The 16027-nt window shown below is 38.4% G+C and overlaps 1 protein-coding gene across 2 annotated transcripts in view; it reads left to right on the top strand.

The window, feature by feature from the left end:
* The first annotated feature begins 14362 nt into the window (after window positions 1–14362).
* Window positions 14363–16027, top strand: part of ngfa (nerve growth factor a (beta polypeptide)) — a 33521-nt gene continuing 31856 nt past the window's right edge. For both annotated transcript variants that reach the window (XM_081386317.1, XM_081386318.1), the window contains exon 1: window positions 14363–14519. The gene's annotated coding sequence lies outside the window, so the exon portion shown is untranslated. The remainder of the gene's footprint in view (window positions 14520–16027) is intronic.

Here is a 16027-nt window from a genome sequence, read left to right as displayed (position 1 = left end):
CTTAACTTTATATTGTGGCGATGTGCTGCATGCAAGCTATTAGGGTTTCCCTCAAAACGTCAGGATTCCCCTGCTGGACATATAAAACGCTTAACGTAGCTTAATGGACTAATTGTGATATAAAAGACCAAACTCGCAGGCAAGCAGATGGACTCAGAATAACGCACAAAGTTTAATGCTGAGCGTTTCCCAGTGATAGACTGGCATAAAGTTGACTTGACGTTGGACATTCGCACATTTAGGGACCGTCTCTAAAGTGTATACGTCTTTGGTATACACGTTTCAAACTTCAATAGCATGTGAATAGAACGACTTACAGTCATAACACCAACTGTAAAGTGTTCATGTGGTGCCAGCCATAATGCGCAGCCTTTGGATTTTTGATATTTATTCAAATAAATTAAAGTTTGCTATTGAAGTTAGAAACGTGTATGCCAATGTTGTATGCAACTTTTGAGACGGTCCCTAAATGTGCGAATGTCCAAATGTCAAGCCAATTTTACATTTAGGCTACATTTAGTCATTTATTTAGCAGACGCTTTTATCCAAAGCGATTTACAGTTAAACTAACAATAGGAGGACAACAATATGCAAGTACTATGACTCTTCCCAGTTTAAGCTAATGCAACGTACTACTCTCTCTCTCTCTCTCTCTCTCCACACACACACACACACACACACACACACACACACACACATATGTGTGTGTGTGTGTGTGTGTGTGTGTGGAGAGAGAGAGTGAGAGAGAGAAGAGAAAAGAAAGTGTTAATGATCAAGTGTTGATTTTATGCCAGTATATCACGAAACGCTCTGCATGAAACTTTGCGCGTTACGTTCATATTCTTAGTCCATAGTAGCCTACAGCCTACATCCCCATAAAGGTGCGAGTTTGGTCTTTCATATCACTGTATTAGTCCATAGCGTTTTGCCCCGACGGAAGGGGAATCCTTGAGTGTGAGGTATTGAGGGAAACCGATTATAATCCTGTTCATGTAGGTAGAGAAAGCTGATAACATGTAGGCTACAAAATGTAACAATGAAGTTATTGAATGAAACATAAACACAGCTTTTGTGTCTTTATCATCTTTTCCGCATATATATACTGATACGGGTAATCATTTTCATTTTATGAATGAATGGCTTGCTTTAACTGTTGCTGGTCTTCGTCAACAACACGCGCTTTTGCACCACCTGCTGGTGGGATTGACTAACAGCAGATGGATAGTATGCTCGATAATCTATTGCTTTTCCTGCAGTTCCGTTGAATTTACTGTCGAATTTGAACCACTGAATTTGTGGAAGCGAATTTGTGGAAGCGAAATAAAATGGACCGAAAATTGCCTGTTGAATATTATAGGTTGTATTTTTAAACAGTTTGAATATTTTGGAAGTGAAATATGAAAGGTGAATATGGATTATGGAATTTTTAATAATGAAAATGTGTTTGAAATGTTTTTAATTGAAATATTCACAGCTTAAATATTCAACCATGTTGAATTTCAGCCCATAAAAATGCAAGCCCTAAAAATACAATGCATTAAAATGCAAGCATGGTTAATGCAATGCCTATTATTTTTCAAGTAGTGCAATTCAACAGGCTTTTTGTTTCAAAAACATTTGAGATTATTTTACTTCCATACCAAACTCTCTCCGGGGTCACCCGTGTGAAAAAGAAGTGTGCCTAATTGTACAGTTGTGGTCAGAATTAATGGCACCCCTAGTAAATATGATCAAAAATAAATCTTCAGAATAAATAGATTTTTTTCATCTTTCATTCAAAAAAATTGCAAAAAGACGGGCAAATCGCTCCGCTCGGGCCCCCAGACAACCCCTACATCACCACATGTTGTTTAGGAGGGTTTCAAGAAAAATCCACCTCGCTCGTTCAAAAACAAACTCCAGTATATTCAGTTGTCAGGCACAACTGGATCTTCAAAAGGGTCTGGATTCTATGGTCAGATGAAACTTTAAAGAAGAGCCTTTTGGCAGCAAAGCCACCAGATGGGTTTGGTGCAAAAACGGATAACAAGTACCCCATACCCACGGTTAAATATACCGCTGGATCTTTAATGTTGTGGGCCTATTTTTTTGCTGGAGGTCCTGGACTTCTTGTTCAGATACATTGTATCATGGATTCTAGCAAATACCAACAGATAAAATATCCAAACCGTACGCCCTCAGCTAGAAATCTTTTAATAGGCCATGGTTGGATCTTCCATCAGGACAACGATCCAAAACAAAAATCAAAATCAACACAAAAATGTGTTACGGAGCACAAAACGAATCTTCTGCCATGGCCGTCTCAGTTCCCTGACCTGATGAGTGGAGTGAACTGAAGAGACGAAGCACCAACATGGAAATGGGAATCTGAAGGATCTGGAGAGATTCTGTATGGAGGAATGGTCTCTGATCTCTTTGTCAGGTGTTCTCCAAACTCATCAGGCATTATAGGAGAAAACTCAAGAGCAGTTATCTTGGCAAAAGGGAGGTTGCAAAAAGTATTTAATAAAAGGGTGGCAATATTTGTGGCCAATGTGTTTTGGAAATAAACATTTATTTCATAATGTGATTTCCCCCGCACTTTCAATTATTTTACTTCAAAGAAAGGTTAGATTTTTGCAAATTTTTTGAATGAAAGATCAAAAGGATAAACAATGCAGATTTATTTTTAAAGCCACAGTATAGAATTTTTCGCCACTAGGGGTCGCTAACCTCTTTACAATAACAAAGGCGTAGTTTGATGACGCAACATTTGCTAAGAATTATGGATGTTGTCGTCAACGTCAAGCCGACCGATCTAATAATGTTTATGGATGACTGAATACATTGATGCTTTTATCATGACTGTGATATGAAGCAGTTCGGGATTGCTAAGAGACAGCTATCAGCTCCACACGCGACGCGAGTCCCGCTGATATAAAAGGAATATGGACATTTCATTCTACCGAACTACACGCAAGTGCAGAATTACTACTCACAGGTTAGTTTATTAGACAAATTAAACTTGTGAGGTAACGCAGCGCTGTTTCACTTGGTCTAACATTACACTAGCACACTAAACTGCATTTGAATGTGTTGAAATTTATGTGTTAGTTTGTCTGTTTGAGACTAGCAGTAAACTAGATCAACATTAGAATAACATACAGATCATATTCTAACATTTTATCATTGTTGAACTATATAAAATTAATTAGTTTTATGTAAATGTGCTCACCTGTTTAATAAAGTACATGTAGGAGCGGTCAAAGTCTCGGACGTGGAGCTCTCGTTTATATACTGTCTATGGGAGCTCTCGGCATCTCAAAAACACTGCGCTGATATTGATTCTCGTTTTAGTTCTCCTTTTTTATCCAAAGTCTGCTTGCCATGGTCCATAATGTTTGAACGAAACAACAACAGCGTGCAGATAGACATTGCGAACTCCACAGTTGTCTGCGTCTGTCGCTTTGGTTAATCAGAGGGCTCTGCTCATAGCTCTGGTTACCATGGCAGTACGAGCGGAAACCATAGGCGGAAACCAGGGACAACACGGATATGACGCCATTGACTGCGACATAACGGAAATAAAGACACGGTCCGTGTCTTCGAATTAAAATATTAATTTCTCTGGATTTAGAAGTTAATTGGAACTGTCGGGATAATGTAAATACACAACTTTAAAAAATATATAACATAGATATAGTGATTTTTTATATTTTTAAAGCAAAAAAATACATATTGTGCCTTTAAAAGCCATTTTCTATCATATTTACCAGGGGTGCCATTAATTCTGACCACAACTGTCAACGCATTCTCATCCTAGGGCGTCATATACTGACACGTTTGACATTTCGTCTACATCCAACACACATGGCACCCTTTAGCATCAATATGAGACGCAGATAGCTTTGTTCGGTTATGGGTAGGTTTAGGTCTGGGGTAGGGTTAGGGTTAGACCGCTAGGAGGCGCCTTCTGGCCCATATCTATCTGCGTCTCATATTGACGCTAAAGGGTGCCATGTGCGTTGGATGTAGACGAAATGTCAAACGTGTCAGTATATGACGCCTTGGGATGAGAACGGGCTGCAACTGTTTGTGCACTTGTATTGTATTTTAAATCTTAAAAGTATACATTTTTAAAAACTGTACTTGCAGATAATATATTAATGAAATTAAAGGTCACTTAAGTGTAATTAAAGAGAGTATACAATTTCATCTTTCTTAACACACTTGTGCAAAAATAGCTGCGCTTACATGGACACTTATAATCGGATTGACGGCTAAATCGGACTAAAAAACCTTCATGTAAACACCTTAATCGATCCGATTGAACTCGATCCGAATGAAATTTCGATCGGATTGAAAGGGGTGGTTTATCCCTTTTGTAATCCGATCGAGAGAACATGTAAACACTTGATCGGATTGAAAACCGAAACTGAAAGGACTGCGCTTGTGCAATGACGTTAACTAGCGTAATGACGTATGACGCACGGAACGAGCTGTTCTTCCTGTTGAATAAAGTGTCATATTAATAAGTTTCCCGTCATTGTAAAATTCTCATTTCACTTACGCATCTGTGAAGTGAAGCTGGACAACGTCCAACCAGTCCTTGTTTTGGATTCTCATCCACAGACGTCTGGTTTTGGCCGCGGGAAGGGACATTTTTACTGCGTGATCAATATAAGCAGCACGGCAAAGCGATTAATATGCTCTAAATAATGACCAGAGACAAATTAATATTACGTCTGCTGTTTAAAACAAATAAAGAACCAATAGAGGAGAATATTTATGCGCGAAAAACGGGAAACTCTGTATATTTGTTCAGTGTGCGCATGTCAAAACATCAGATCCGATTTGAAACTTGTGACATTTAAACGCGCACATCAACCCAATTACTTTATTTATCATTCATGTAAACACCTTGTTCGGATTCATCAATCGTATTGATTTCATTCCGATTGTGTCCATGTAAACGTAGCTAATGTCAAATTACATTTTAATCATTGTTTTAATAATATTTTGTCATGCTTTAAAGAAGTACACTTTTTTTGATGCGTTGACTAAAATACTAAAGCACATGAAAAGTAGGTGACTTGATGATAATTTTAACTGTAGTGTGTTATTGGTTTTTACATTTAAAGATATTATATTTTAATTGTACAAAACTGCAACTTCATCATTACAGATATATTTAAATACATGACATCCAGCAGTACACTTTATGATGATTACATAAAGAATTGTAAACCTGCAATTAAAGGGGAACACGGCAACTCTAGCCATTTCTTCGCTGATTTTCCCTTTTGTTGTTGAGTGTTTTCTCAACGAGCTCCCCCTACAGCTGTGGGCCGTATATTTCACAACACTGTAGTAAAAAAATCTCACTTGCGGCACCTTCCTCCCCCTTTCTACCACTGCTCATGTGCATTTGTTATTATCGGAGCCGGCCAACTTTATCGTGTGGAGCTATGTCTACAGAGGTGGGTAATACATCATACACAGTATCATATGGCGTGTGTGTTTATGTTGAATTGCCGTAAAGAAGTTGCTGTTTCTCGCTCGGTCTCACTTCTCATGAGACTTCCTATTTCCAACTTACCGGGCCGTTAGTCCCCATGTTGCAAGGTTGGTTTTCCGCCGGGGAACGCTGGGGGGTGCGGGGAAAGTCACCATTCTCACCAGAACAGGTTATTTTACCATCCAAATGATTTCTAAGCGGATTTATTAAGTTGAAATAGTTGCCAAGTTCCCCTTTAAGTGTCTGAAAACGTTACATTTATTTTGCACTTGAGTATATTCTATACTTATATTCTATAAGTACCACATCATACTTTTTTGAATATTACATTTCAAGCAGTAATACCAATCACAACATACTGGGACATCTGACCAATCAGAGGAGAGTAGAGCAAATCACAACTTACTGGGCCCTCTGACCAATCAGAGCAGAGTAGACAAATCACAACCACAGTTTCCACAAATCCCTTCACTTGATTGGGATGTTCTCTTTTATTCTGGACGGCAAGGGCAGTGACTGTAACATCGAGTGTATTTTGCAGTATTAAACACATATTTATACCAATTTCATCAGGCTCTGAAAATTCTTCACAAAGAACACAAAGAATGGCCTTCTCAGTTGCCATAGTTGCAACTCTTGCGTCATCAGAACAGTGCGTTCAACGCACCACCGTTACCGTTTAAAAAACGTTTTGCAACTTTTTGTCGGGGCTGAACGCAGCCCAGACTGGGCCAACTGACCAATCAGAGCAGAGTAGTCCAATCACAACAGACTGGGCCAACTGACCAATCAGAGTAGAGTAGACCAATCACAACAGACTGGGCCAACTGACCAATCAGAGCAGAGTAGTCCAATCACAACAAACTGGGCCAACTGACCAATCAGAGCAGAGTAGACTAATCACAACAGACTGGGCCATCTGACCAATCAAAGCAGAGTAGTCCAATCACAACAGACTGGGCCATCTGACCAATCAGAGCAGAGTAGACCAATCACAACAGACTGGGCCATCTGACCAATCAGAGCAGAGTAGACCAATCACAACATACTGGGCCATCTGACCAATCAGAGCAGAGTAGTCTAATCACAACAGACTGGACCATCTGACCAATCAGAGGAGATGAAGCTCTCAGAAAGGAGGGGTTTAGAGAGACTGAATCTTTGAACTAACCATTTTCGGACGATTATTTCTGTAATAAGCATCCTTTTAAAAGTAAACTTCCCTGTGACGGGAAGACTTTAGGTAGTGGGGAAATCATTGATAGCAGCACACACAGTATGTGAATGAGAACTCCCTATTTGCCCTGCAGGATTTGTGGGTTGACTAGGCATTTGAGGAATGCGTCTAATTGCTGTCACTTTGACTCGGCTTGTCTGTTCTGAAGCAGTTAAAAATGCAAAAAACCCTGTATGTGACGCATTTAAGTTCATCATTTAAAAACCAGTAATAAATAGTGCTTCACAATTTATGGTATACAATAATTTTAGGATTCATAATTGACTCAGTAAAGTGCTGCCTTCCTGAATAAACTAACATCATTGCTATACTTTATTGAATCCATAGCATACTTTTTTTTATTATTATTATTGGTTACCTTTAAAATCTTGATGTCACTGAACACGACAGTGATGCTCCACATGTTTCTTGGTTTTGGAAATATTCTTTCCATTAATTTTCTCCATAGGCATTTTAAAAATTATTCCGTAAACTGTTATAAACCTTTAACCAAACTAGATGGAACAACATTGCAAACATTTGATTTGAAGCAAAAAGTATATCATAACTAAATTAATTAATTATTAAATTAATAAATATTATGTTTTTTCTTCAAATAAAAAAAAAATATGAAAAAAGAAAAATGATTTTTAAAAGGACAAAGGAAAAAGGAAAAGACTGTGTACAATTCAAAAATATGTTTTGTACTGAAGCCATATACAATTGACTAACAACTCATGGTCTCACTACCATGATCTCATGGTAGTTCTGTAACGAAAGGTGTAATGCAGGGTCTATACTTAATTTCTCTGTGGAAAATAATATGATTTTTATTCTCTTGGTTGTATTTGTTTATTTTGCCTAATCCCTCTATCCGGCAGTGTCTGGAGATCAGGCGAATATGAAGAGCTCAATGGGAGTGTGGAGGAGGTTGTTTGTTCTCTGCTGCCGGCCTTGACGGGACAATAGCGAGCTTCTGAAGCGCAGAGTGGTGGGATGAAGAAGATGAGGAGTCAATGAGTGAAGAGGAGGCAGCAATATGTCAGCTCTTGACATAGCCATGAATGTAGGAGGCATGACTCAATTACACAGTAGAGCCCAGGACTGGAATATGGGATACATGTCCTGGTCATTATTTTACAACAAATATTAGTTTCCTGTTTGGCTGTTTTGTTGCTATTGATTCCTCTGAAAAGTGTAACACTTTGGCACTGTGGTAAGAAATTACTCACACTTAAAATTTGTGCATTATTAAAGGGATAGTTAACACATTTTTTTTTTATTAATTTATCATTTACTCACCCTGGTGTTGTTCTAATGCAGTATGCACGTATTTCTTTTTCAGACCACAAAAATACAAATAATAAAAATAAAAAACACTTGGCCATGTAATGTGAATAGCGACATCAAGCTTTAAAAAAGGTGTTAAGCTAATCATTAAGCCTAGATAATTAGGTCCAAATCCAAAATAAACTTATATTTGTCAATATAAGTTTTCCTTAATCACAATTAATCTCAAAAAAATGTTTTAAGTAAGCATTGGGGCACATTCTGTTTCTTTTTAAGGAAAGAAAACTAAGCAATTATTAACTTCAGCAATTTTTCTAGATGACATTCATAGGCAACTGTGACTGTGAATTTAGGCAACAGTGCTCTTTACTACCACAAAAAAAAAAAAAAAAAACATGTATGTCTTTAACTGCCAAACAATAATAATAATAATAATAATAATAATAATAACTGATACATGTATGTCTTTAACTGCCAAAAATAAATAATAATAGGGCACCAAAGTGTGGAAAAGGCATTTTACCTACAATTTTTTTTCTTTTTTTGTAAATTTAGATCAGACAGCACTATTTCTCATGTCATGCTCACAGGATGTCTGTCAAGCATTTGCAGAAACTAGTGTTGTGTTCGAGTCCACCCGTTGAGTCCAAGTTGAGTACGAGTCTTTAACCAATCGAGTCTGAGTCAAGTCAGAGTCCAGGTCCAACTAAACAACATTGTATTTCATTAAGTCCTTTTTTTTAACATTAACTTATAAAAAACTTACATTTTAAATGTAGCAAAGGAGCAAACCTCTATTGCATCTTGCCATTTTGATTTTTAACTTCACATCATCTCATAATTAGTATCCAGCTCAGCAAATTTAAAGTTGACTTGATTTCTGTATTATGGCATATTCCTGAGCAAAACACATTTCGAATGTAAAAAGCTGACTTGTCTTATCCATAAATATAAATGTATGAATTCAAGCCTTCATGAGAACAGACTATTGGGATATGAAGAGCCGAAAATACACCTCCTTTGTCTCTGTTTGAGGCTTTGCAATTTGCACTGGTTTTGTATGACATGTGGTTAGACCTTAGTCAGGGTAGATGCCATATTGAATTTTTTCATGGATGAAAATGAGGCTGTGAGGGGACATACCAACAGTCTTTACAAAGGCATGCTCTGTGTATAAAGTTCCTATGTGTAATTTCCATAACACAGGGCCAACTCAAAACTGTTTCATTTTTAAATGCATATATAATTAATAAATTACAGTATTGGAAGTTTATTGTATGCATCTATGTTTTCAAGTTGATGGCTTTGCCCTGCCTGCCTATATACTCAAGCCACACCTGATTACTGTAGCCTATTTACCATAGTAAAAAGCTATAGTAATAAAGCTATTGTAATAACAAGTATATACAAAATTATAACTATGGATTTTGTTGTTGTTTTTGAATTTTGACCCACGTAAACTACTGAAACATTATTTTCCTATGAAATTAGAAGCTGCTACTGTTTTAAAACAATAATTTCTCTACAAACAGCAAATATATATATATATATATATATATAAAATACTAGCTTTACAAGTGTATGTAAAAAGTTCTCAAGCCCAATGAACACAGGTAAACAGTCTAATATACTATTACAAGCAAAATGAAAAAAAAAATATTATTCAGAAATACAAATTAAGTAACCCATTTTTCATGTAGGTCTATAGAATACTACAGAAATAGCAACTGCATTTAATTTAATAAGTAATAAATGTTTGAAAAAAATCATATGATAATAAGAAGTTACTCAGTCATGAGCAGTAAGTCATTCTCACTTTTTCTTTTGTTGTTTGAGGTTTATTGGCTGCTGTCACTTTAAGATATAGGTAATGCACGGATCCAATATACACATCCAATTTTCTCCTAACTGTTTACATTCACTGAATGTGTTTATGTGAATACTCACTGAGATGTTTTTTTTGTGTGTGTGTGTGTGTGTGTGTGTGTTTGTATTTAAGTGTGTAGAAGCACAATAAGACTCGAAAGAGAATTGTATTCGCTATTCGCGTGCTGACTGATAAGCGCTTCCTGTGAGTGTGTGCACACAGAAACTGATCTTAGACAGCTTGAATGTATGGAATTAATTGTATAAACAGGCAAGACTTTTATTGACATATGCAAATTATTGACTTTTGTGAGAATGCAGTACTGACCCGATCTGGCCAGTGACTGACATCAAAGCCAAGAAAGAACTGCAGGAGATCCGATAGAGCATGAAAGATCTTCATCACAAGTTCATCTTTTTCTCAGAATCTTCCTTTCGTTGCCTCCAGCTCTCTGGGCACAGAGCCAGCGCATGGAAGCGATAAACATGAAAACACCTTGGGCCTCTCCCTCTGCCTTGATCCTTGAATCAGAGGGCTTGTGCCTCCACGCCCCACTGACGTTGCAAACCGCTCCAACCTCAGCCAGTGACTCAACCTTATGGCCCTACCAGAGTTACAGTATTTGACTACAATCAATGACTTATTGAGGTAAACCCCCTAGAAAGAACTCCAGGCTTGAGAGTAATTACTGACAGGTTGTCAAATTCACATGCTCGACTACATTGTGACAAAAAAAAAGTGTGCATTCAGGTTTGCATACCCTAAACACTATAATGTGCATCACCCACGTCATTTGGGGAAAACTCGTCCAGCCACTTTCATAAACCACAACCCTCATTGTAGTGAATGTAGTATATGCTCCTTGTGGTATAGCAGTTAAGTGGATGATAAGACTTTGGACAATAAAAGCTAATGTGTAGTGAATCCCCATCCATGTTGTGATGGACCATGTGCATGTAAGGCTGTTTTTACACTTAGTTTGATTGATTTCTCCAAACCCAAGTTCATTTCCACCCCCTCCACCAGTCCCACAGGTCTTGTTTTTTACATTGTACTGTTGGGTCCAAACCACCATATTGCAAAAGAATGCAAAGAATTTGAGCTGCTCTTAAGGGCAATTTATTCTGAGATATTCTTCTATGAAAAATGCATTATTATACTATAATGCAAATATGCAAATTAAAGATCATCAATATGTACATTTTGCGATTTAAGACATATTGCATTTATAAAAACTGTTACTTGCACTTGAGTTTACATGAACTGTGCTCAGACCACCTCCTTTAGTGCACATCACAATTCCTGTAGTTCGAACACTAAAGCATGTGCTAGCAATTGCCAAAGTTATGGGTTTGATTCCCATGGAATGCATGAACTAATATAAGCACAACTTTGAAGTGTACTTCGGATAAAAGCATCTGCATAAATGTAACCAACCAATCTCTAAGGAATAACAGACTTGGGTCCTTGCCAAATGTGAAAGTAACATTAGATTAGCATAGGATTGAAAGTCAGTCACATGGGAGTGTCAATTTATTTCAAGCATGCTTGCTAAGCTAAATATAGTGTGTGTTTTGCCATTTTGGGTCCATTACCATGGAGACAGACCTTGGAAATACTTGGACGGCTAAAGAATTTTGGTTCTCAAAGTTTAGTACTATATCATCGTCCATAATGTGAAAACACTCCTGGTGGGAAGTCTTCAACCCCAGCTGCCACACTGCACACAATTATGGCTTCGGCAAAACTTAAATCCAGAGACACTTGACCTGTGATGACTTTGCTGTCTCCAACCACCCCTCCAACCATGAACCAGTGGGAAGGGTCAAGGGGTCTGCACGGCTACCAGGTCACATTCCAACTCAACACTACTAAAACTGGTCTTGTAAAGACAGCTCGCAGTTGACACATCTTTGAAAGTGTTGATCTATTGCCCGAACACAATAACAGTTCTCCTACATTGCCATGGACTCGCGAAGAGCAAAGAGTGTCAGATGCTACACAAAGCAAGTGGTTATGCAGCTCCAGTGCAATAATTGTCAAGTTTTGAAAGTTTTACTCACTGTTGCTTTAAGTGCTTGTTCTAGTAGATTTGCTACTAATTGACTTCATCAGCGTTTCATTCGGAACTCGACTCGCATACGGCCGTTCCCAGAAGCCAGTGATTATAGTTTATAAAGTTATAAATATGGATATTTTTCTAACAAAAATGCACCGCTTCGCTTCAAAAGGTAACCCCCCTGGAGCTACTTGGATTACTTTTATGACAGATAGATGTGCTTTTTTGGGGCTTCAAAAAATCTACTTTACTCACTCCCATTATAAAGCTTGGAAGAGCCAGGATGTTTTTAAATATAACTCTAATTATGTTTGCCTGAAAGAAGAAAGTCATACACCGTATCCTAACCAGATGCGATGCAATAAAATTCCAGCGACAAATAATTTATCTGTCCACACTAGACGCGTCGCGACTGCGAGATGCGTCAAAATCAATCAAAACCCACAGCCAATCAGAACAGCATGTGGGCGGGCTCTCACGGCAAGTGCACAGCACCAGAGAATAATCTTGACAGCAGTCGCAAGAAAATGGATAAGTAGGCTACATAATGAAATTCACAAATATTACACCATTTAAACATTAGTAAATATACATGGGCTACTGAGTTACTAAAACAATCTTTGTCAAAGAATACACTTGTTTGTTCACAGTTTGGACGTTCTTGTTTCCATTTGTTTAATTTCAAGATCTGAGGTGAATTATCCATTGTTGCTTTTACAGCTACAAAGCTGGGAGCACTAAATGATATTCAAAGTCACATTGCATGCTTTTAAAGTACATAAACAGTACCTGAGATTATCATTGCCACACTTTGTGTTTGTTGTTCCAGCGCGACGTCACAGAAAATGAGAAACCGTTTCTAAAATAGAATCGTCGCGTGTCGCAGCCGCGGCTGGTTAAGACAAAAACTCTGATTAACATGGAAAATATACCTTTTATCGCACGTTGCGGCGTCGCACGTAGTTAGAACACGGTGATATACACCTATGGCTTGAGGGTGAGTAAATTAAGGGATCATTTTCATTTTTGGGTAAACTATCCCTTTAAGAACAGTATCACTGATTATAATGGGTTTTCTCTGATTTTGTTGCGTTGCGTCCCACTGCTTGTGTCCAGTTTCAACATGGTGCAAGACTTAAATGGTATGAGATAGTTTATTTAGCTGGTTTCCCAAGCTACCCAAGCTGGTATTCAGTTGGTACAGTATAGCTGGTCTCCCAGCCTGAAATGCTAAAAAAGTGCCTAAATCACCACTAAATGTATCATACCAGACCAGTCAGACCAGTGGAAACAGCTTGGTTGGACACAAAAAAAACTGTTTAGGGCTGTTTGAACAGGGTTCTATTGTTTAATGTTAGCAACTAGCTATGTCAATTCATATTTTAGCTAAACTGTGGTAATACCAATCTCAAAATAATTTTTCAATTCTTTGGTTGATTAAAACTGATATTTCAGCTAAGGACATAATTATTTGCATTGAAGAGGCCATGAATGTTTGAACCTGGTTTACTTAAAGTCAGAGAGCTAAAGGAAAGACACAGTGGTAAAAAATGAGATGAGATATGTTATGATATATGAGTGAACTGGCCCAGTTCAAAGCTGGGTGTGTGCTGGGTATCGAATTGCATTATATATGCTTTTAAGTTGAACACCCAAAAGGGACATGAATAAAACAATGGAACCACTGGATGAACTTTAATTTGAAGAGATGTACATTTTTGTGTGGGAATTTCCAATCCAAAATTATTAATGCCAGGTTTTTGTTCACTGTGAGAAAACTCTTCATGTCATACTCACTTAGTACAGTCGGCCAACTCCACTTCCTGTGAGCGTAATTCTTCTTTAAATTCAATTCAACTCAAGGCCTCTGAACTATCGTTGGAGACCCTATCAAAGCGGTTCCATCTGCTGGCTTTTATTCTCCTTCGTGGTTTTGATTGTGGGAGTTGTACTAAAAAAAGAAACGCCATTTCTGTCATTCCTTTATTATGTTTCTCATTTTCTGCATCTGCAATACACTGCCTCATTTTTTCTCATGCAAATTCATGAGGCGCTTTTGAAATTATAGAGCAAAATGGATCGTGACTGAATGACTCAAGAAAAGAGTTTGAAACAACTATTGAGGTAAGTAATTCCAACGATGACTAACAGGACTAGGGAAATGTCAAGATCTGAATGGCTGATATGGGCCAAGCAAATCACAACGGTGAATCGTCTTGTGAACGGGGCCTAAACAAAGCTCTACTTACCTCTTATTCTCAGCGCTACACAACGGATTCTGCAGCCTATAGACGTGACGAGAGAAAGGAGGGGCAGAGAGGGAGGGAAAGGGGAGGCACTAGGACCTGTTGGCTCCTGCAGTGGAGGTCAGGGGAGTAGCTATGGGACTCCAACTTTCAGAACAATCAATTTCCCTTAAGAGAGAGTGGGAGCAGGGCTGGAGTGGATGGCACAGGACCTGGATACTCGCATTTTGTAATGTTGAACAAGACCGGGCTTTGGGGATAAACCTGTGAAGAGTGTGAGATCTGGAATACAACTAACTTGGGGTTTTGACGTCTCACAAACTTGAGAGGAGAGCAGCTGTGAGGTAAGCAGCACTGGGTGCTGATGTCTGATATTATGAGTTTTGTGGAATGCTTGTGAATTGACTTGCTACCTGTCAACAAGCAAAGGGGAAGCTTTTAATCTGAAATGAGCCCGTATCCTATGACAGGAAGACTCAAGGTGCTGTTGACAAGAAAAGCAATGCATGCATGGAAAAGAAATAACTTGAGTGATATACTAGATGGTATCTAGAGGGGAGAGGACAAGCAAAAGTGGGGCTTAATTCATCAACTTCAAAAAGTTAAAGGATTTATAAAAAAATGTAAAAAAAAAAAAAAAAAAAGAAGAAGAGAAAAAGGAAACCCCAAGCTGTTTCTGAATGAATTCCAAACCAAATTTTGTGGTTTGGAAAAGAATAACATGTGGTTTTATGAAACCTAGAGTGTTTTGGGGTGTTCATCTCACATGAAGAGATGAACAAGGAGGTCTGATATGTGATGGGGGATCTTTGGAGAAGTATTCTTTTCTAAACTAGAGACCCCTAAAACATAAAACCTCTCACTTCTTCTTTCTCTGTTTCTTTCCATCTATCCGTCATGCCACTCATGTTACACAACGAGAGGGTCTCGCTGTCGTTGCCTCATTCCTCTCTGAGACATGGAACATTTTTTTATCATTTTCATCTGGGCAGGAGTTGTGGTTAGCATGTCAGCCGGCTTGAGGACCGCAGTGAAGTCTGAATACGAGAACAGCAGGAAAAAATCAACACAGACATGCTTCCCAGGCAGAGGAATTTTATGAATATTTTGGCAGAATGATGTAATAGATGAGTTAAGTTGGAACATACAAATACGACGTGTCCCTTTAATACATAAGGAACTGAAATCCATACCGTCCAGAACAGGTTGGGCAATTCAGTCAACATCTGTAAAAGATAAAGTCCCGCTTGAATCCAGCACAAAAAGAATAAAACAATAGGTGTTATTATGTACTGCATATAATGTATCTCTTGATATTATCCCAGAACTGCTTGCCTTGGTGTCTCGGTCCAAATGCAAACTGACGGCCCTCTTGAAATCGGCTTGGATAGAACCCAAAGTTTACTTGACACTGAGTGAGTGAAGCTTTTCAAATTCCCAGATGCTCTCTAGTCCCGAGGCAGATGGACAGTGCTATTTTCCTTCCATACAATGATGTTGGCTATTATTATTCATGAGCAGGGTCAGGTTTCCCATTGAGCCTGAATTAAAGGTTTCTCTCTGTAGATCTGTGCTCACGTAGCGTAGCGTGCCGCTGTGGTAATGAGAGGTAATGAGGGCTTCTAATGAGGCAGGTGGGCCACTGCCAGCAACTCCCCTGGGTGTTTAAGTTACCCAGGCTGACGACTCGAGCCTATAGTTTAGTACCAGCAATGGCCGTGTGTATATAAAATAACCCATTGACTATATAGCCTGATAAGACCACACTGACCATCTGGCCAAACAAAATAGATGAGGTGGATCTAGTTCTACTCACCCAACATTCCATGTTCACACACAAAATACTTTTGCA

The sequence above is a fragment of the Scardinius erythrophthalmus genome (genome assembly GCF_964197995.2).
Source record: "Scardinius erythrophthalmus genome assembly, chromosome: 15".
Classification (NCBI taxonomy): domain Eukaryota; kingdom Metazoa; phylum Chordata; class Actinopteri; order Cypriniformes; family Leuciscidae; genus Scardinius; species Scardinius erythrophthalmus.
Note: the sequence above shows the minus strand (reverse complement) of the source record. Positions and strands in the feature narration are given on the sequence as shown.